Source organism: Gracilinanus agilis, chromosome 2 (genome assembly GCF_016433145.1).
Source record: "Gracilinanus agilis isolate LMUSP501 chromosome 2, AgileGrace, whole genome shotgun sequence".
NCBI classification, from domain to species: Eukaryota; Metazoa; Chordata; class Mammalia; order Didelphimorphia; family Didelphidae; genus Gracilinanus; species Gracilinanus agilis.
The window spans coordinates 589,269-612,029 of NC_058131.1; the positions used below are offsets into that span (position 1 = coordinate 589,269).

The 22,761-nt window shown below is 41.2% G+C and overlaps 1 pseudogene; it reads right to left on the reverse strand.

The window, feature by feature from the left end:
- Positions 1 to 6,192: 6,192 nt before the first annotated feature.
- On the reverse strand, positions 6,193 to 7,632 carry LOC123234456 (annotated as a pseudogene).
- Between the last annotated feature and the right edge of the window lie 15,129 nt (positions 7,633 to 22,761).

Below are 22,761 nucleotides of genomic sequence, written 5' to 3' on the forward strand. Positions count from 1 at the left end.
GTCTCCTCAAGTGCTCTCTGGCAAATGAGAGGGGAAGCTTTCTTAAAAAGTTTCAATATTCATGCTGGCACTCAGATTGTAGTTCATCCTCAAGACTAAAGGTAAGCTAATTGGGGGCAGAGCCAAGATGGAGTAGAAGCAGGGAAAGCTTGAACTACTCCAAGAAGCCTCTCCAACTAGCCATAAAATGATACCTCAAAACAAATACTGGAATAACCAACAAGGAGATGGAGTGAAGCAACTTTCCTGCAAAAACCCCCAACAACTTAAAAGGGAGGCAGAAAGAATTTAGTTCACTCGCATAGGAGGGGAGCACAGCCAGCTTCGAGGTCCTACAAAAGAGTACCGGCTCAAGCTAACAGGAAGCCCCCTTCACCCCTCATCTACTGTCCCAGGTTCTGAAGCTGAGTCCAAACCAGTGTTGAGATTTTGAGACCCTGCCTAAGCCAACAGCAGTGCAGCCTCACACCCACCCCTTGACGTTCTAAGCCCCAGCAGAAGCCTGCAGTGAGGCCACAAGCCCTAGAACAAGGCAGTCCACAGTGTGTCTGACCCAATCAAGCCCATAGTGAGGCCCAAAACCCCTGCCTAAGCCAAAGGATAGGCCCTGAGTCCCAGCACAGGGTAGCTCATGGTGCTCTGAGCCCTGCAAGCTTTCAGCATTCCCAGGAGGTGATTGAATGAGCCATGGAAGGTGGCTTTCAGAGCTCCCTGTCCACAAGCAATCATATACCTTGGAAGAGCTGAAACTTGCAGAAACCCAGAAATAGAGGCAAGGGTAACAGAAAGAAAAACTGAAGTTTAAGAGTGTGCCCTTTCTAACCTGAGAAAAGAGTCCACATTCAGTATAAAAATAAAAATCAAGAAAAAGACCGGGAAAAAGAAATATCTATTAATAGAAAATGTATATGGAGACAAAGAAGAGTAATGCATAGACTCAGAAGGGGAAAGGGAAAGCAAAGCAGTTATATACAAAACTTCAAAGAAAAATATAAATTGGTCTCAAAATCTGGAAGAGCTCAGAAAGGATTTCAAAAATCGTTACGAGGGGGCAGCTGGGTAGCTCAGTGGAGTGAGAGTCAGGCCTAGAGACAAGAGGTCCTAGGTTCAAACCCGGCCTCAGCCACTTCCCAGCTGTGTGACCCTGGGCAAGTCACTTGACCCCCATTGCCCACCCTTACCAATCTTCCACCTATGAGACAATACACTGAAGTACAAGGGTTTAAAAAAAAACTAAAAAAAAATCAGTTATGAGAGGCAAATGAAAAAGGGGGAAGACAAATGAAAGCCATGGAAGAAGAAAACGACAGCTTAAAGTCAAATGGAAAAAGAGGCACAAAAATTCAATGAAGAAAAGAGCTGTTTTAAAAAATAGAATTGACCAAATGGAAAAGGAGATTCAAAAGCTCATGGAAGAAAATCAATTCTTAAAAATTAGAATTGAGCAAGTAGAATCTAATGACTATATGAGACATTAAGAAACAAACAAAACAAAACTAAAATCAAAAGATTGGGGGAAAAAACAGAAGAAAACATTAATATGTAATTGAAAAGCCAATTGACCTAGAAGATCAATCTAGGAGAGATGATCTAAGAATTATTGGACTACATGAAAGCCATGACCAAAAGAAAAGCCTAAATATCACATAGCAAGAAATTATCAAGGTAAATTGTCCTGATATTCTTGAAGAAGAGGGTAAAATAGAAATAATCCATAAATCACCTCCTGAAATAAATCCCTAAATGATAGCTCCCAGGATTATCATAGCTAAATTCAACAGCCTCAAGGCCAAAGAGAAAATACTACAAACAGCTAGAAAGAAACAATTCAAATACCATAGAGCTACAGTCAAGATTGCATAGAATTTAGCAGCCTCCACAATAAAGGACAGGAAGGTTTGGAACATGATATTCCAGAAGCAAAAGAACTGGGTTTGAAAGCCAGAATCACATATCCAGAAAAACTGAGTATATTCTTTCAGGGGGGAAATGATCACTTTAATAAAACAGAAGATTTCAAAGCATTCCTGATGAAAATACCAGATCTAAATAGAAAATTTGATGTCCAAATATAAGACTCAAGAGAAGCACAAAAAGGTAAATAAGAAGGGGGAAAATAAGAGATTCATTCTGTTACTATTTCTAAGTGAAAAATTATAGTTGTAATTCTTAAAATTTTTATCAGTATTAGATCAGTTAGAAGGAGTATAATGATCATGGATGTGAGAGTAAGCTGATTTACATGATATGATATGCAAAAATATCAAGGGGAGAAAAATAGGATGACTCTGAGAGGAAAGGGATGGTAGAAATGGAATTGAGTAAATTATCAAATATAAAGAGGCATGAAAAAACTTTTACAGTGGACAGGAAGATAGGATTGGTGATGAGCAATGCCTAAACTTGACTCTAATTGTAATTGGCTCAGAGAAGGGATAATAACCATATTCATTCAGGTATTGAAGCCTACCTTACCCTGCAGAGAAATAGGAGAGGAATAAGACAAAGGTAGGTAACAGAAGGGAGGTGGAAGTAGGGAGTGGTGATAAAAAAAAACACCAATGAGGAGGCACAGAGTAAAAGGAGAAAGAGCAAGATCAAAAGGAGAAAATAAGATGGAAGGGAATAATTATGAATGTGAACAGGATAAATTCACCCATAAAATGGAAGCAGATAGCAGAATGGACTAAAAAACAGAATTCTGTGATATGTTTTCCTCAAAGAACACATTTGAGGCAGGGAGACATACACAGGTTAAAGATAAGGGTCTGGGGCAGAATTTATTGTGCATCATCTGAAGTTAAAAAAGGCAGTAGTAGCAATCATAATCTCAGACAAAGTTAGAGCAAAAATATATCTAATTAAAAGAGATAAGGAAGTAAATTATTTCAGGAGGGAAAATATCATTTTAATAAAAGAAGATTTCTTGCTAAAAGTTACCATAGACAATGAAATAATATCAGTGCTAAACATATATGTTCCAAATGGTATAGACTTCCAGATTTTGTAAGGAGAAACTAAAGGAGCTTGAGGAGGAAATAGACAGTAAAACTATACTAATGGGGGACCTTAACATCTCCCTATTAGATCTAGATAAATCTATCCAAAATTTAAATAAGAAAGAAGTAAAAGAAGCAAATGAAAATTTTAAAACATTTGATTTCTTAGATCTCTGGAGAAAATCAAATGGTAACAGAAAGAAATATACCTTCTTTTCAGCAATACATGATACTTACAAAAAAAACTGATCATGTAGTAAGGCATAGAAACTTCACAACCAAATGCAGAAAAGCAGAAATAATAAATGAATCCTTTTCAGATCATAACACAATAAACATTTTAATCCAGAAGGGTCCATGAAAAGGCAAATAAAATTAATTGGAAAATAAATCATCTAATGTTAAAAAGGGGGTGGGTCAAAGAACAATTTATAGAAACATTCAATAACTTCATTGAGGAGAATGACAATGAGAAGACAGCATATCAAAAATATGGGATACAGCCAACAGTGCTTGGGGTAAAATTTATATCTCTAAATGTTTCCATCAATAAGATATTTTTAAAAAACAGATCAATGAATTGGGATGCAGCTAAAAACACTAGAAAAAGAACAAATTTAAAATCTCCAATTAAAGAACTAAACTGGAAATCCTAAAAATCAAAAGAGAAATTAATAAACTAATAAATAAGACTAAAAATTGGTTTTATAGGGGGAAAAGCAAATAAAACAGAGAGAGCAATAGTTATTCTGATTTTAGAAAAGGGAAGAACAAAATAAGATTACCAGTATCAAAAACGAAAAGGATGAATTCATCACCAATGAAGAGGAAATTATCCATTCTGATGAAAAACACTGGAAAGCATAGGAATAAATGAACCATTCCTTAAAATGATAGGTTGTATATGACATAAATCATCAGCTTTTCTACATACTGCCAACAAAGTTCAGCAGCAAAAAAATAGAAAGAGAAATTCCATTTAAAGTAACTCTAGACAATATGAAATACCTAGGAATCTACTTGCCAAGACAAATACAGGAATTATATGAACATAATTACAAAACATTTTTCATACAAATAAAGTCAGATCTAAAAAACTGAAAAATATTCATTGCTCATGGGTAGGCCAAGTTAATATAATAAAAATGGCAATATTACCTAAATTAATTTGCTTATTCAGAGCCATACCAAACAAACTACCAAATTATTATTTTATAGAAGTAGAAAAAAATGATAATAAAATTCATCTGGAAGAAAAAAATGCCAAGAATATCAAGGAAATTAGCAAAAAAAAATGTGAAGGAAGGTCGATTAGCAGTTCAAGATCTCAAACTGTACGATAAAGCCATCATCATCAAAACAGTCTGGTTCCGGCTAAGAAATAGAATGGTAGATCAATGGAATAGATTAGATACACAATAGATAGGAGTAAATGACATTAGCATCCAGGTATTTGATAAACCCAAAGATCCTAGCTATTGGGATAAGAACTGAATATTTAACAAAAACTGCTTGGAAAACTGGAAAACAATATGGTAGAAATTATAGACAAATATCCCATACTCCATACCAAGATAAGATCAAAATGGGTATTTGACTTAGATATAAAGAATGATACCATAAATAAATTAAAGGAACATAGAATAGTGTGACACAGGTATATGGATAAGGGAATAATTAATGACTAAACAAGAACTAGAGATCATTCTAATAAGTAAAATGAATAATTTTGATTATATTTAATTTAAAAAGCTTTTTTGACAAAGATTAGAAAGGTAACAATAAATAGGGAAAACAGATTTCTCAGATAAAGGTCTAATTCAGGGGTCAGCAATCTTTTTGGCCATGAGAGCCATACATGCCACATTTTTTAAAGTGTAATTTTGTGAGAGCCGTACAGTGCTCACAGTGCACGCTACTGTAACAGTGCCTGAAAAAAATTGACTTTATGGCTCCTGCAGAAAGAGCCATACATTGCCAACCTCTGGTCTAATTAATCAAATTTATAAGAATACAAGTCATTCCCCCCAATTCATAAGTGGTCAGAGGAAGTGACAAGCAATTTTCAGATGAAGTAATCAAAGCTATCAATAAATATATGATAAAATGTTCTAAATCACTCTTGGTTAGAAAAATTCAAATTAAATCAACACTAAGGCACCATTTTATACTTATTAAACTGGCCAATATGACTGTAAAGGGAAGTGATAAATATTGAAGGGGATATGGCAAAATTGGGACACTAATGCATTGTTGGTGAAGTCATGAATCTTTCTGGAAGGCAATTTGGAACTATGACCTAAGGGCTATAAACATGTGCATATCCTTTCATTCTATAATACCACTACTGGGTCTACATACTAAAGAGATCACAAAAAGGGGGGAAAGATCTATTTGTACAAAAATATTTATAGCAGCCCTTTTTGTAGAAGCAAAGAATTGGAAATACAGGAAATGTCCATCAATTGGGAAATAGCTGAACAAATTGTGGTATATGCTGGTGATGAAATACTTTTGTGCTGTAAGAATTGATAAGCAAGATGATTTCAGGAAAAAAAAAACAAGAAAATTCTACACAAACTGATGCAGAGTGAAATAAGCAGAACCAGAACATTGTACGTAGTAAAAGCTATAGTGTATAATGATCAACTGTGACTCAGCTACTCTCAGCAATGCAAGGATCTGGTACAATTCTGTAGGACTTAAGACTAAGGATGCTATCCACCTCCAGAGAAAGAATTGTTGGAGTGAGATACAGATCAAAGGAGACTATCTTTTACATCAGTTTATTTATGTTTTGGTTTGGTTTTTTGAATTAGAACTACTTTATTAAGGACAGATATCTGGCTGCTGCCTTACTTGAGACATGGCAAGTGTGGACAGAAGCCAGCTCTGGTGAAGGTACAAAAGAGACTGGTTCAAGAAGACATGCTCTGGGGTCCAGCCCTAAATGAGGAGTGAGGATGCCTTGGGAGGTAAGCCAGCCCTACTGGTGGAGGGGGGATGTCTGGGCTCAGCTTTTCACATAAATATGGAGGGACAAGGCTAAGTTCCACATATTCAGGTGTCCAGGGGAGGAGGGGGTCCAGGTTGGCTCTAGACATCCAGGGAAGTTGGGAGGGCCCAAACAGTTTCTGAATGAGCATGAGTTGAACACATGGAGCAGGGGGATTCCAAGGGGAAGCGGTGAGGCCTAGGTGTCCAGGCGGCACAGTGGAGTCATACACCATCTGTAGGTTCACCTTGTGTCCCATCAACATCTCCCCTGTATTGTTGATGCCATACTTGATCATAGTGGGTCTCTCCAAGGAAAGGCCCCAGGCAATGACAGACATGCCCTCAGGCAGCCCCATGGGCAGCAGCATCTCTGGCCAGAAGACCCCAGAGTTCCCCACCTCTACCCACTTCTTCAAACCTTAATGGTAGCTGAAGACCTCCATGCTAGACTCAGTGTAGGGGTTATAGGCTGGCTTGAAGCGCAGATGGGTAATGCCAAGTTTGGTGAAGAACTCTTTGAGGATACCCATGAGGTGGCCCAGGGTGAGGTCATGGTCAGCTACTACACCCTCAATCTGGTGGAACTCAGACAAGTGGGTGGCATCCAACATCTAGTTATGGAAAATCCTGTCAATGGAAAAGTACTTGGCTGGGAAGAAGGGCTTCCGCTGGGCAAGGGGATAGAGTGCCTGGGGTGTGTTTGGAGGTTTTTCTGGGCCTCTTCCAGCTTTCAGTCATATTTGTATCCCCGAGAGCCATAGCCACCCCAAGAGTGAATCCACTTCACATGCTCCACATAATCCATGGGAAAAATCCAGGTCCTCTGCTGGGTTTTGAGGAAGAAAGTGTCATGCTGGTCTCGAGCTGGATGCTGCTGGGCTGGAAGAGGGCATCAAAGTTCCAGAAGGGGCTCTCGATGAAATTGTCAGTTGGCATTTCTGTGAAGCCCATCTCCAGGAAGATCTGTGGGAACTGTGTTCGAACTTTCATGATGGGTGTAGATGACCACCCTCTGGTAAGACGCCTTTTGAGGAGAAGTTGTACGCTTTGAACTTCACATCCTGCCAGGAGCCACTGGAAATCATCTCAGGGCTGAGTTCAGCTTCCTGCTTGGAAATGCTGGTGCTAAAGCCGCTTCCCTTGCTCACCCAGTAGGTCTTCGGGGTCGTTTCAGATAGCAGCTTCCTCTTCTTCAGTTCATTCCTCTCCTTTTCACTCAGATGCTCAGCTTCCCCATCCTGTACCAGCTGCAGTTTTGCCTGCACCAAGTCCTCCACATTGTCCACAGCATGAAACACCCGGGGCCCACCAGGTCCATTTTTGTCTATATGGATCTTATAGCCTTGCTGAAGCCCACCTTCCCACTGGGCTGTCTCATGAGCTCACTCTGCACCAGACCCTCTGGAGGGAGGCTATGGAAGACTCTGGCCTCATGGCTGCCATCCCGGGCTATCTCCTGGTCCTCTGGTGTAAGTTCCCATCATTGAGTAGAACGGAGTTCAGCTTCAATGACCTCCCCCAGTGCCTGCAGGCTCTTGATGGCGCCCACCACAACTTGGTGCTCCAGGCTGTCCAAGCTGCCATCGCAGCCCTCCAGCTGCTGCAAAAGCAACTGAGCAACTGGCCCGTCAGTCATGTCTGCGCTGTGAAGATGGGAAAGGATAGCGGTTTATTTATGTTTTTAATTTGGGGTTTCGGTTTTATGTGAATATTCTCTTACAACAATGTTTTGCATGATAATACATATATAATCCACATCAAATTTCTTGTCCTCTTGGAGAGGGGGGAATCTGGAGGGAGAAAATCTGGATCTTGCAATTTCAGAAAACATATGTTGAAAATTGTATTACATGTAATTGGGAAAATAAAATATCTTTGGATAAAAAAGTCTAAATTTAGCCAAGATAGTGACTGGTCTGAAATTAATCTAGGGAACAAAATAAAATATACCTCAAAAATTTAAATCACAAAATGTATAGACCACGCAAAGCTCATGAAACCCCATTCTCTCTCTCTCTCAGCTCCATTTAAAGTTTCCTGACCACCCCCAACAAATGCACACATGATCAAATATTTAGAAATTTATCATACCATGGTCACACTGTATTTTATATAATCTAAAGTAACAGGAAATAGTCAAGCACTCATCCATAAAATCACCTGCCCCCATCCATCATTAAATTTAGTCTGTAATAAGCACTTTTCTGCTTTTAAATTCATCTATCCATCCATGCATGTGTTCATACATTTATTCATTGCAGATGCTCTTCCAAAATCTTCAAAACTGGCTCCATGGATTTCCAGACCACCTGCACCCATAGCTCGTGGAACAAAATGAAGGAAGGGGCTTTGATCCTTCTCTTCACCTCTCCGTGTCATGGCTGCAAGCAAGGGAATACAGAGAGAAAACACTACGAGTCAGGCTTCTCTTCCCTCTCTGCATGGTGACTGGCAGTTCGGGTAGCTTGGAGTCCTCTTGCTTCATGGCTTTCATCTCTGTCTGCTCCAGCACCAGGATCTTTCCCATGGACCTACTCTCTGCTCATGTCACTCATCTATCACGCTGGTCTCTGGGTTGGCAGCCGCTGCCACCTCAGCCACATTCCCAGACATTCCGGCCATTCTTGTGGAAAACTTGGTAATCAGAGTTCAAAGGTAGGGAGAGTTCGCCTTTGTCAAGGAAGCCCAAACCCAAGGTCACCGGAAGGAAGAGATGTAGACAATCGCAGAAAACGCAGCAGACAGGTCAAGTCGCAGTCCTCAGCTTCCTCTGACCAGGGGTTAGAGCATATGACTCCTCAGATCTAGATTCAAGTGCTAAGAACTGGGAGGACGAGGTTAAAGGGGCCATCATGGCAGATGCAAGGCCTGACTGACTCTTGAAGGAGGATGTGGGCTTCTCAGGCAGAGAGGAGAGGGGAGAATACATCAGGCATGGGGCATGGCCTGGGCAGCTGTTCAGAGCCAAGGATCAGCAGATTCCCTTCAAGGGATCATTATTGGCTGGCATGACTAGACTGAAGAGTTTGCAAAAAGAGGGGGGTAAGGTGGGCAGACATGCAGGAGACTGCAGATCAGGGGCTTCAGTGCTACGCAGAGAAGTTGATATTTTACTTTGGGGTCAAGAGGGAAGCACTACAGGATTAGAGGGTAAGTCCTGTCGTTTTGGTTTCCACAACAGACCTTTTCCTGAAGTGGAGGCTGGCCAAGATCTTCTTGGGGCTCGTGGAGAAAACAGGCAGCAGGTGAATGCATGTGGACCCATTGGACTCTACCTCCCAATCCTGGCTGTGTGGGTTAGGGTGGGTGGCAGAGGCTTCCATCGTTGTTCAGGTTTAATATACTTCCAATATGTTAGCAGTTCTAGCCGACATGTCCCTTTAAACTGTGCAGAAAGTGGAAAAGAACAAAGAAATACAAAGTAAATCCACTTAGAGCAATATTTTCCCAGGTTGATCGCTGCAGATGGAAACCACTTTTATGAATTCTGAAAGTAATAAAGTTGGGAATGATGTTTCCTGCCTGGTTTCAGATTGAATTTAAAGGACCGTTTCTGTGGAGCCAACCTCCCAAAGATGCCTTAAGTGGGTCTTTTGCAGAGGCTGGTCACTGCTTCAGACTGTGATTCTTTAGATGAGGGGGAAGCCAAGGGGATGTTTGGCCCCTCCAAGCCACAGGAGAGTCAGGGCCCATCTTCTTGTTTCCCTGCACACAGTGACCCTTGTTGAGTTCATCACTGGCTGGTTTGTCCTCATCTGGCCAGGCTTTGAACAATTCTCCATTTTATTGAAAGCAAAAGAAACCATTTGTACTTCATTAGTTCTGATCCCAGTCTAGTCTACACACAACACACACCCTTGTATATGCACACACATGCACGAACCCACAAGGCAAAACAGACAGTTGTTTATTTAATGTTATCATACTTTGGAAAACCCCTCCCCCATTTGAATGACAGAATCCTCCTGTGATTGGCACTCACTGAAGCAACAGAGTGAAAAGGACATTGGACTTGGAATCATGAAGATGTGGGTTTGAATCCCACCTCAGAGCCTTCCCAGATGTGTGTCTGAATCTCTGTCTCATTCCCTTCCCTCCTCCACAATTGGCATGGAGGTCTTTCTAAGGGGTCACCCAGCTCTAAATCTGTGCCCCTTGATCTCTTTTCCCTCTTGTCCTTTCTAAGTGACCCCTAATCCCAACTTCTTCACACTCCTCCACCCAGAGCCCTTCTCTTTTCTTCACTCAGGAAAGACACAACCTCCAAACTGACCATGTTCAATGACCTTCTGGTAAGGCATAAGACGGGGGGGGGGGTGGATGCCTACCCGTGTCACTCACCACCATGATGGAGTTGATTCAGCACATTCTAACTAGAAGAGGGCTTCCCTGAGGGTGGTGAGATGCTTCAGATACTCCTGTCGGAGGCTTCCATGGTGGTACCTGCTTCAAACCCTCAACATGGAGGACTTGATGGTCACCCAAGGACTTTGGTCTGTCCATCCACATAAGAAAGGATAAGGGGATGAGGAATATTTATTACAGACATGGATTTATTGAGGGCAAACCATTTGAATTAAATAGGGGATGGTCCATGGTTGGCTTGCTTTAGTTCATTATGAAGGACTTATAATGCCTCTCATAGAAGCCGATGCCCTTTGAAATACCAGTAGCCTTACACTGTTGCTATGTGCTGTCGAGTTATGGAACTTTGCCATCCCAGAAGCATTAAAAACGAACATTGGGCAGAGGGCACTGTATGGGTGTCCCAGAAGTGTTTGACGCCTGGTGCAATGGATCATTCAAAGTCTGAAGGCGGAGCCATACATTTTCTTTAATAAAAACTTATTCAGTAACCCCTACCTGAAGCAGCCAAGCAGGGGATGAAAGGAATCCTCAAGAAATCCCCAGAAGTCTCGAGAGTGCCACAGTCACAGAGATCCCTTTATCTACTCCTTGCTTAAAGGGCCCATAGCTGAGTCCCAGGTCAGTTGACCTGGGATAAAGTTCTTTTGACCTGCTCTAGGTGTGCTAATCTTGGCTCCTACTAGACCTAGTTGGATGTGTTAGAGTAGGAGGGGTAACTCTAGCCATCCCAATTCCACTGGGAGATTCTCAGGCCAATTTGTCTGGTGCCCAGGAGCCTGATGGGTGATGTGCATTTTCAAATGAATGTCCCTAAGGCACTTCAAAGTTAATATGGACAAAATAAAGCTATTCCTCCCTCCTACACACAAAAAAGGCCCACCCTTTCTCCAAGCTTTCCTTTTCAGTGCTGAGGGAATTATTGTCTCCCTGGTCAGGGGTTCCCAAGCTCATTATCATCTTCAACTATGCATCCTCATTCATCCCAGATATCCAGTCAGTTGCAAATCTTGCTATTTCTACTCTCCCAACAACTTTAATAGACCTCCTTGATCCACATAGCCAACATGCTGCCCAGCCCCTCATCATGGCTCACCTGTACTATGGCAATAGCTGGGTCTCTTCCTCAAGTCTCTCCCACCTTCACTCTATCTTCCCCTTAGAAGCAAAAGTGATTTTGTTCAAAGTCTAAGTCTGACCGTGTCAGCCCTTCTCTCGCACCCAATGGTCTGGTAGTTCCCTAGTATGCCTTCTGTCTGGCATTTCAAACTCTTCCCAGGCTGGCCTCTTCTAGCTTTCCAGACTTCTTCCACATTTCTCTCCCTTCAATGCAATCTATTAAGAAGCCATATTTGCCTATTTGCTGTTCCTCCCACCCTTCATTCCATCTGCTATTTCTGGGGCTTTGCCCCGGCTGCCCTTTCTGCCTGTGACCTTTTCCTTCCTCCCCTTTGCCTCCTGAAAACCCTGGTTTCCTTCAAGACTCAGCTAAAATGCCTTCTTCTTCATGATGCCTTTCATATTCGCCTTCACTGCTACCACCTTCCTGTGCAAGATGGTTGCTGCACAGTTGTGCCATCTGGCCCCATATAAGTGGCTCAGTCTTCACTACTGGAAAGTCTTCGAACATGATCATTTCTGTCCTTATTCCTTCTGATGAATTCGGAAGGGTTCTCAAGGATTGATGGGAGACACGTTGTTCAAGGAGAGCCTATAAGACGATGCACGTATTGCCTTATTTATTAAAATCAGTTTCCTGAGGGTAGGGACTGTTTCACTGTTGTTTGTGTATCCCCAGCCCTGCCTACGGGCCCTGGCACAAGGCAGACGCTTAATAAATGCTGAATTTATTTATTGAGAAGAACAAGAGTAAAGATGCCTTCAGAGAAATATTCGAGAGGAAGGGAAGAATGGTGGGTCACCTGGAAGGGTAATGGGTGGCCGGGACGTTGTTCAGATTTTATTCTCCAAATGTTTGGTAGACTTTTGATGGCAAAGCTCTCAGGGGAGGACATGAGGGAAAGTAGCACAGGAAGAATAGAAGAGGCTGGATTGTTTAGTTCATTGGCACAGTCTGCTCAGAAACATTTTGTGTGTTGTTCCAAATTCTTTTCCAAGATGGTTGTACCCATTCACAGTTCCACAAATTGGACACAAATGTACTTGTTTTCTCTCAGTCCTTCCAGCATGTATGATTTTTCTTTTTATCAAACTGGATTGCAATATGCAGCATGGGAGGGAATGCCCATAGTAGTGAGATCTAAGAGCTGTTTGAGAATTTGAGTGAAGAAGCAATCGTGTGACTAAAAAAAAGCATTCCCAAAGGCTGAGGCCACCAGATCCTTGATGACTGACTGTTTGGGGATCCCAGTCAGTGAATGAGGGACACAGAGGCTACTTTGGGAGAAACATCCTTATCTTGCATTCATTTATTCCACCTAGATTGTCTGAGTGTCTACTGTGTTCAGACCAAACTCCAAGCAGCTGATTCAATCTTTTAAAAATGTGGCATGCCGGGGGCAGCTGGGTAGCTCAGTGGATTGAGAGTCAGGCCTAGAGACGGGAGGTCCTAGGTTCAAATCTGGCCTCAGACACTTGCCAGCTGTGTGACCCTGGGCAAGTCACTTGACCCCCATTGTCCACCCTTACCACTCTTCCACCCATGAGCCAATAAGGGTTTAAAATAAAAATAAGGAAAAAAAAGCTTTAAAAAAATGTGGCATGCCATGTAATGGCCGTTGCAAATAACTGATTCAACATCTAAATGAATAAATGAATAACAAAAATGTTAAGTGCTTGATATGTACCAAACCTTCTATTAAACATGGGGGACACAATTAGAAAAAGAAAGGCTCTACCTTTAAGGAGCTCCCATTCTAGTAGAGGAAGAGACTATATAGAAGAGGGGTGCGTCGTTGGGCAGATGGAAAGGTCTATGATTCTTAGGCTGTAGTGAAAACGGAGGAAGTAAGTGATTTTCTTCGTCATCACTTCCATTGGTAGAACCATATCCATTTCTAATATTGAGTCATGTGACAATGCCAATGACATTGGCACAAAGAACCAGTCCCTGATCTTTAGGAGTTGTGGCTACAGGGAAGGTGAGGGCATTATCACCTATTGAGGAAATTGAGAAGTTGCTTTCCTGGATGATGACTCCAGGGACTGGCCTAGAAACAGGGTTGAGTGTCAGGGGGGATCCACCATTTCCAGAGCTTTGGGGCTTACTTCCATGTGGGCAGGTTGGCAGCAGTTGACATTGGGGATAGCAGTAATGGTGGGCCTCCTCTTCACAACGGTTAGCTCTCAGAATGGTGGCTCTGAGTCTTAGGCTGGAATCAGAGCTAGTGGTCGAGGTGAGTGGCACTGGTAATAATTCATGGAATCCTGAAGTCTCTGGACTGGAAGGGACCCTGGAGGTTATCCCTTCCCTTATCCTATACAGGTATCTCATCTAAGTTATTCTTGACTAAGGTTTATCCAACTCCCCCTTGAATACTTCTGTAGACAGGGAAATCACTACCTTTTAAGACAGTCAATTTTATTGCCAGACAGATCTAATTATTAAAAAGTTCATCTTCACATTGAGCCAAAATATACATCTGCCTTGTTTTATTCATTATTCCTAGCTCTGCCCTCTGGAGTCACAACAAATGTCTAATCCATCTTTCTTGTGACAGCCCTTCAAATCATGACAGCTCTTATACTTTGCCTGTCTGCTCCAAGCAAAACATCTCTATGCCCTCAACTGTTCTTCCCTGACTGCAGTTCTATACTTCTTGTCATCTTGGTCACCTTTCTTTGGATGGTTTCTACCTTCTTCACAAACCTCTTAAGAAGCAGTGCCCTGAAGTGACCCCAGGGCTCCCAATGTGGCTGGCCCAAGATAGGGTGCAGTAGGGTCCATGTGCCTCAGGACTTCTGTTATCCTTAGTATTATTACTCAGTAGGACACACTTGGAATTGGGCTTTGATGGGGGAGCAGAAAGGGGAAGAGAATCTCAGATGAAGGAATCAGTCGTGTCTTAATTGCATAACATTAACAACAATAATTAATTAACAACAATGAAGGCAGCATTGCATAGTGGCTATTAAGCCTTGGAGAAGCCAAGAAGACCTGGGCTATAGTCCCTATTTTTTCCCCATTGGGTTTTGACCCTGGTCAAGACACTGGACATTTCAGTGTCTTGGTAACATTCTGAGACTGAAGTTTCTGGGTGGGTGCCAATTGATATCCATTGATAAAGGGAGACTCCTCACTAGTAGTACCCTCTAGCAGTAAAATCACAGACCCTCACTGTTCAGTCAACAGGCACCTTTACGGCTCCAAGTGCCATGGGTTCGAAGACAACCTTTACTTCCAAGGAGCTGACATTCTAACATGGACACATGTGAGTGAGTATGAATAGAGAATTCTCCTTTTTTTAAAGATGTAGGGATTTATTTTAATCATTGTTGGGGATCCAAGGAACAAAGAGAATTCTTGTCAGCACCTCTCTCAAACTGCTCTACTTAGAATGCACTTCTTCCAAGGACCCGAACTGAAGAACCAGTATGGAATGAACGCCCAGCTCTGTTGGTACACATAAATACTTAAGCAAATGAGAAAAAAAGGAGATATCTTCAGCATGTAGTCATTGGATAGATCTTAGTGAGCTGGTAAAAGATGATGGATTAACCTCTGAAAAGGTGTAGGGAGAGTCTTTCCACCTCCATTTCTCCAAGTTGCAATTGGTCTTTCCTTTTTCATAGTTATTAGAATTTTATCTGGAGCATTCGTTTGTACTCATTAGAACACAGTATTTACAGTAAAAAAAACAGCAAAAAAAACTCTGAAATCACAGCTTGGCTTAACCCTTTCATTTAAGCTCTGTGTTCCATTTTCTCTATCTGTGCATAATCTTTAAGGTTGCTTCCAACCTGTATAATATTTGGGGAGAAATCTTGACAGCAAAGGTTGTGTGAAGGGCAAGAGCCTGGGGTAGGGACACAAATAAGAAGGCAAATGCCATCAATAAGTTTTCATGTGATAAGGATCTAGGCTTGAGATCTGGGCATGAGAATAGAAGGTTAGAGCCCCATTTGAAAAAGAATTTATAGGGAAACTTTGGTATGACCTAATGATTTTTGTTCTTTGCTAAGGGGTCTCTTCTATTGGAGCAAGGACAAACATAGTTCCAAGAGCTAATAGACACTATGCAGAGCAAACAAACCAGGAAGGACTTGGGTTTGGAAGAGGAAATAGTTTCTGGCCTAGTCTCGAGGAGGTGAGCCTTGCAATGGTATATATGAGATCTTTCCTTAAATTCAATCAGATTGGTCTTCCTCCTACTTGATCTGGATCTATTCTCTTCCATGTATGATCTTCCACCTTTTCCCCCTGATCTCCAGAAAGATGACAACTCACAACTTGTTGAACATCTTGTTTTATTTGGATATATCTAACTAGGAGAAAGAGATGTCAAATGAGTACATGAAAACATGAGTCTAGAGACTCAGGGCCTCCAACAGGCAAATTTTATCCAAAATAGGTAAAGAATTACCTCGTATGTTTGTGTGATGTTTTTACCTGAAGGTTCCCTCTCATGTCTGGACATTGTGGTTGGGAGAGGAATACAGTGGGGGGAAGAATGGTACAGGTCCATGGGAATAGGGAAGTGGTGATATATAGAATAAGCATGGATATGGAGGGAAGCATTCAAATGCTGTTGGTTTGGGATATAGGATGATGGGGAATAGGAGATCTCTTATAGAGGCTCTTAGTTGGGAGTGTTCTCAGCTGTGTCCTCATTCAGGATTGAAGAAAAAGTTGGTGCAATCTGTAGGGTCAGTGCTGTTGTGTCTTCAGAAGTGTTTCCAACTTGTTCTTCATGGTCCATGTTGGTCAAAGGGACAACAATGGAAGAGATTTCCTAAGGTTGATAATGGGGGCTATTCTCTTTTGTCCATTGGTGCTGAATATAGGGAAATGGTATTGGCCAATATGGGATGATCTGTGGTGGGTCCTGGAAAATATTCCCCTGTGTCAAGCAGTTTGGTATGAAGATAGGTGGGCCTGGTCTCCATGGATTACTTGGGGAGGGGGACTCTTGGGGCTGTTCTGTGAAGCTTGGATCAGAATACAGGAAAGAGTCACTGACTGCCAGGGGATGATCTGGAATGGATGTTGGGGGGTATTCCCAGCTGTCCTGTGCCTTGGGTTATAGATAAAAGATGGAGGAATTCCCGGGATTGCTTGGGGTAGCTCCTGCAGGGTGTTCAGTACTGTTTTTCTATATCTTCTAAATGGAAGTTCTATTCCAAGCTATCTCCTTGGGTAGCACCTGGCTCAGTCAGGGAGTGGTCCTTGCTAGGGTTAGGTTGCAACTATATGCCTTGAAGGTTCATAGCCTTTGGGTTCATCCTCATGGTCTTCAGGTCAGGCATGTGTAAAGGGCAGAACTTTTTCCAAACCTTCATGAAATGGGCAAGTGATAGGGTCCCCCTACCTTTTCTGGTTGGCCTCCTGGATATTCCAGTACAAAACTTCTAAGGCCAGCATCATGTAGTGACACTGCACCCCACTGTGCCACACACCCTGATTTTGTAAATGATTGGCTAGCCCCTTGTAGTTGACATGCAGTTTGTTCCCAGCTTCCCTCACACACTCGATGTCAGAGGAGGCCCACACATCCAGAAGGCCTCGAATGGACTCTAGCCTCCAAGAGTCCTCTTGGGGTGCAGAAGGGCCAGGTCTCTTCCTTCTTCTAGTGGCTGAAGATTGGGTAGCTGGCTCTGCAGTTGCTGGTCTATTGTCATGCTTCTCAGAAACTGAACAATTCATTTTCTCAAGCTCAGCCATTTCTGGTGATCTCAGAGGAAGAAGATGCCTCCTGTTTAGTGGTTGGTGTTTATCTTCAAGCTGCCTCCTTAACCAGGATTTTCTCAACCTGAGTCTGAATACAGAATTCTTGTGAGATGAATTCAAGGTCTTTAGGAGAGGGTGGTTGCCAGGAGCTTCATGGGGTCAGGGTGAAGTGGAGAAAGAAGAGGCCAGAAAGGGCTCCCTGGAAAAGGTGACCAAGGATCTCAAGAGAGGTCCTCTCTCCTATACCATCCACCAATCCTTCTCTCACACCACTTGCCAGACTCTCCTTTCCTTTTCTTCTATAGGCAGCATTGCTCCTCTTCTCAAAAATAGGTATGGGTTCTCTGTCTCCTATTAAGTAAAGCACCAGCTTATTTTTCTGACATTCAAAGCCGTTTCTAGGCCTGAGGCTGTAATTTTCCTTAAAAAGTTTGAGAGTTTGATTAATTGTGTGTGTCCCCAGCCATACCATGCTACTTTCTCTCACTGTTCTCTTTACTTAGAAGACATCACCTCTATATCCTTTGTTTTTTTTTTTTGTTTTTCTTCATATTCTGAGTCCCAATTTGATGCTGTCTTCCCTAAGATGTCTTCCTGACTCATATCATCCTCCTGTCCACTACCCAGTTTCCCCCTTATTCCCAAGATAACTCATCCTTTTAGACCTCTCAGGATATACTGTTTTAGAGTTTTTCCATTTGTGTCTTAGTATCCTCTTGACTGTGACTGCCCTTAGGGCAAGGGATCTGTATTCTTTAGCCTTCCCATCTTCCCCAGCCCCCAGCACAAAATACTATGCATGGCCAACACTCAATCAAGGTCTCTTCACTGGATTGTAATTTGAATTTAGAAAACCAAAAGGGTTAGTTCTATATATAAGACAGCTATCGTGCTCAGAGAGGTCGAGAAACTTGAAAGGATTGGCTTCAAATGTGCAAATACGGAAGGTTCAATGTGTTCTTTCTTTCTAAAGCCTGGATGTTCTTTCCTTGGACATGTATAACCAAGGGCTCCTGAGGAATAGGCAAAAGGTCGATGCGAGCATGGGGGTGGGAGTGGTAGTGATAGCACAAAAGCTGACCCAAAATGGTAATTGGCCCCTGGAATTAGTTCCAGTTCCATTTTTGTGTCTTTCCAGCCACAGAGAGGCATTGACAGGGCTTGACCCCCATCTCTTAAGGATATGGGTGATCTGGACAACAGCCAGCATACTGGGGAGACTTGAGGGAGGAATGGAGGTCATACAGGCCTGTTTCTGAGCCTAAGAAGAGTGCCCAATTATCAATGTATAAGTGTGAACACCAGTGTCTCGAGTGTAAGAGAGGAGACATGTTCTTCCTGTATGTGAGAGTGATCAAGGTGATTATCTGCCACATTAGGACAATTTGTTTTATGGTCCTGAAAATAGACATGTCTCAGAAATGACAGATGGAGGTCAGGAGAAAACTCATGAATTCCTTCACCTTATCTTCATAAATCAATGCCTTTGGTCCCAGAGAGGAGGCTAAAAATACATTTCTCTTTCAGATGAAGGAAATTAGGTTATGAAAGGAAGAGTGTGTTGTCTTAAAAACCTGAGGATGTCATCTTTTGTCACCTAATTTATCCTGGAGCATTACATGAATCCCAGGGAATGAATCTGTCTTTTTTTGTTCTCTGTCCCATAGGCCTTACCTGATACATTAAATCAATGTGATGGGGATACACACTAATGCACACACCACACATACACACACCCATAGTACAAGCCATAGTTTTGGCTTTAGAAGAGATGTGTGTGAGTTTGTCATAAGAAGAATAATGAGGGCAAGGAAAACAAGAGCCCCTCTGGGGAAGAGGGGACCATTTATCAACCTGGTGCTGGGAGGAACAGGCTGGCAAGCAATGCTGGTCTTCCCTGGGGGAGAAATGAGATTTAAGATTCAATCTTTCCTGCTTCAAGCAAGGCTTCTCCAGGCTCTATGTCCCAAGTTTTTTCAACCATCTCTCATGTAGAACAGGTTTTAGTTTTTTCTCATCCTAGCCACTCTCCTCTATATGGCCCCTAGCTCATCAATGACTTTCCTGAAATGAGGAAATACATATTCCTAAAGATGTGGTCAGATCATCCAAGAGATATAAGGTTATCCCTTTAATTCAAGATCATCAAATACAACCCTCTCATCTTAGAAATGAGAAAACTGAGGCCCAAGGAGGCTAACTCACTTGCTTAGAGGCAAACGTCTAGGATGTGCCTAAAGCAGGATTCATCCTTCATATTCAGATCTCTCTCTCTACTGAGTTACAATGTGTGAACATTAAGAATTTTTCCCTGCAGATTCTCTCTCCTTCCTTCTCTCTCTGTCTCTGTCTGTTTCTTTCTCTCTCTCTCTCTCTCTCTCTCTCTCTCTCTCTCTCTCTCTCTCTTTGTCTTTGTGTTTCTGTTTCTCTTTCTATCTTAGTCTGCCTTTCTACCTCTGTCTCTCTGTCTCTGTCTGTCTGTCTCTCTCTCTCCCTGTCTCTTTCTTCAGTGTTTAATCACATTCTCTTTTTTGGTTGCTACATCGCATCACTAACTAAAGTTGAGCTGTTAGGGCTCTAAGCCTTGCAAACTTTTCCCAAACACACTGTCATCTAACTGGTCCTTCCCATCTTATACTCATGAATATGATTTTATTTTTACTCAAGTGCAAAACTTTACACTGATCTCCATTGAATTTCATCTTATTAGACTCAGCCTAGAGTTCTTGCCTGTCAGTATCCTTTTGGATCCTGGACTCTGTCATACACTGTGTTAGCTCACCTTTCCAGTTTGTTGTCATCTGCAGATGTGATGAGCAGAATCATAGATGCCTTTATCTGAGTTAATGATAAAAATATTAACTCCCCTAGGACCCTGGACAGCTCCACTCAGGACTTCTTGAAACCAAGTAATTGGCTACCACTAAGTAGTCATTCAACTAGACTTGACTTCATTTGACTAGGTGATCATTCAGCTCCCTTTCCCTCAGCATTTATACAAATAGAGAATGTGCTTCCTTATTAAGTGCTTTACTAAAATATCACTAAGAGATATTAAATGACCATTTTAAATTTCTTAAGGACTTACATTGAATATACAGTTAGAAAAAAGTGAGTTAGCACCAGCTCCCAAAGAGTGGTACATTCCAATAGGAGGAGCAATGCAGAGAGGTTTTAGCTGCAAGTCATATGGAACGGCCTAGAAAACCTAAAGGTGCAGGAGTGGGGCAGAGAGAATACATAGAAGTCTTCAGGTTACCTGAATAAAGATGATAGTTACAGGAGATAGCAGGGCATAGAGGCAAGGTAAAAGGTAAGGTCTGGATGGATGATCTTGGGAGGCACTGGCAGGCCACACAGTAAGTCCTGATGGTTCTCTATATTCTTTGGTTGACTTTGAAACCATCTTGGCCCTGTACACAGTCAAGTTGACAGAGCAAAGGATCTGGGAGTCTCCAGGTATGATAGTTTTTCCTATTGCCCATGATCTACTGTTTCGGAAATCCTTTCAAAAGAAGCAGAGAGGGACAGAGAAGGAAGGGAGGAAGGAAAAAAAGGAAGAAAGGAAGAAAGAAAGAAAGAAAGAAAGAAAGCATTTTTTGTCAAATAGTGGGTTTTTGTCCCAAAAGTTGGGCTCTTTGTGTTTATCATACACTGTCTTGCTGGCATCACTTACCCCAAGTCTATTCCACTCATCCTCCCTTCTGTCTCTTAGCCAGTACCATATTGTTTTGATGACCTCTGCTTTATAGTATAGTTTAATATCTGGTACTGCTAGGTCACCTTTCTTCACTTTTTTTTCATTATTTCTCTTGATATTCTTGATCTTTTGTTCTTCCAAATGAACTTTGCTATCGTTTTTCTAATTCATTAAAAAAGTTTTTTTGGTATTTTGATAGGTATGACACTAAATAGGTAAATTAATTTCGATAGGATGGCCATTTTTATTATGTTAGCTCATCCTACCCATGAGCAATCCATGTTTTTCCAGTTGTTTAGATCTAGTTTTAATTGTTTGGAAAGATTTTTTTAGTTATGTTTGTATAATTCCTGTGTTTGTTTTGGTAGATAGATTCCTAAGTATTTTATATTGTCTAGGGTGATTTTAAATGGTGTTTCTCTTTCTACCTCTTGCTGTTGTGATGTGTTGGAAATATATAGAAATGCTGATGATTTATGTGCATTTATTTTGTATCTGTAACTTCGCTAAAGTTGTTGATTATTTCTACTAGCTTTTTAGTTGATTCTATAGGATATTGTAAGTAAACTATCATATCATCAGCAAAGAGTGATACTTAGTCTCCTCATTGCCCATTTTAATACCTTTAATTTATTTTTCTTCTCTAATTGCTACTGCTAGTGTTTCTAGTACAATGTTAAATAATAGAGGTGTTAATGGGCATCCTTGTTTCACTCCTGATCTTATTGGGAAGACTTCTAATTTATCACTATTGCATATGATGCTTGTTGAAGGTTTTAGATATATACTGTTTATTATTTTTAGGAAAGAACCTTCTATTGCCATACTTTCTAGTGTTTTCAATAGGAATGGGTGTTGTATTTTGTCAAAGGCTTTTTCAGTATCTATTGAGATAATCATGTGATTTTTGTTTGTTAGACTGTTGATATGGTCAATTATGTGGATGGTTTCCCTGATGTTGAACCTTCCTTGCATTCCTGGTATAAATCCCACCTAATCATAGTGAATAACCCTCATGGTTACTTGCTGGAGTCTTTTTGCTAGTATTCTGTTTAATATTTTTGCATCTATGTTCATTAAGGAGATTGGTCTGTAGTTTTCCTTCTCTGTTTTTCATCTACCTGGCTTTGGGATGAGAACCATATTTGTATCATAAAAGGAGTTTGGTAGAATTCCTTCTTTGCTTATTATGTCAAATAGTTTATATAGTATTGGAACTGGTTGTTCTTTGAAGGTTTGACAGAATTCATTTGTGAATCCATCTGATTCTGGGGATTTTTTCTTAGGGAGTTCTTTGATGGCTTGTTCAATTTCTTTTTCTGATATGGCATTATTTAAGTATTCTATTTCTTCTACTGTTAATAAAGGCAATTTATTTTTGTAAACATTCATCCATCTCACTTAAATTGCTATACTTATTGCCATATAATTGGGCAAAATAGTTTTTAATGATTGCCTTGATTTCCTCTTCATTAGAGGTGAGGTCTCCTTTTTCATCTTTGATACTGATGATTTGGTTTTCTTCTTTCCTTTTTTAATTAGATTGACCAGTATTTTGTCAATTTTGTTTGTCTTTTTAAAGTACCAGATTCTAGTTTTATTTGTTAATTCAATAGTTCTTTTACTTTCAATTTAATTGATTTCTCCTTTAATTTTTATAATCTCTAATTTGATCTTTATCTGGGGATTTTTAATTTGTTCCCTTTCTAGTTTTTTAACTTGCATGCCCATTTCATTGATCTTTGCCCTCTCTAATTTGTTAATACATGCACTCAAGAATATAAATTTACCCCTGAGTACTGCCTTACCTGCATCCCACGGAGTCTGGTAGGATGTCTCATCATTGTCATTCT